We start from the raw sequence: 690 nt of genomic DNA, 5'->3' as shown, positions 1-690 counted from the left end.
AAGAAATACGCGTAACATTAATTCTTCCTTGCTCCTTGTCGTTCTATTTCGTAGCTAGTTTCCCTTGCCCCCCCCCCCACCCCCCGCCATCACTGTGCGTATCCATGGCAACGAAATGAGATATCATCTAAATTTATAAGATTATAGAATTCTCTTTTTTTAACGAGCGTCGGTTTTCCGTTATTCTCTTTATTTTTGTGCCCTAGGTTTATCAGTTTTCCATTAAACCCATTTCTAGAAACTACATACGTATGTCTTAAGAAACTCCACCTGACAGCGTGCCTGACTTGTTTAACATTATTCATTTATTATTCATGGCAGACGCCGCACACTCGCCCCCCCCCTTTACCCCCTTCCCTCCTTCCTTCCTTCCCCCCTTCTCCCCTTCCTCCCACCCTCCCCTCTCCTCCCTCCTTCCTCCTCTCTCCTCCCTCCTCTCTCCTCCCTCCTCCCTCCCCTCGCCTCCCTCGCTCCCACCCTCCCCTCTCCTCCCTCCTCTCCTCCTCCCCCTCTCCCTCCCTCTCCTCTCCTCCCTCCCCTCTCCTCCCGAGGTTACGAGAGAAGGAGCCGAGAATTCTTGCAGTTTGTAGCTTACATTTTCCCAAAAAAATTTAGGAAAATTGGAAAAAAAAACGTCCCCCCCAAAACACACTTCAAATATATGTATACTACAGAGTGGGGAAACCGTGG

This window comes from Penaeus monodon, chromosome 23, assembly GCF_015228065.2.
Source record: "Penaeus monodon isolate SGIC_2016 chromosome 23, NSTDA_Pmon_1, whole genome shotgun sequence".
Lineage (NCBI taxonomy): Eukaryota > Metazoa > Arthropoda > Malacostraca > Decapoda > Penaeidae > Penaeus > Penaeus monodon.
The sequence above is the reverse complement of the archived record's forward strand: the minus strand, read 5'-3'. Positions refer to the sequence as shown.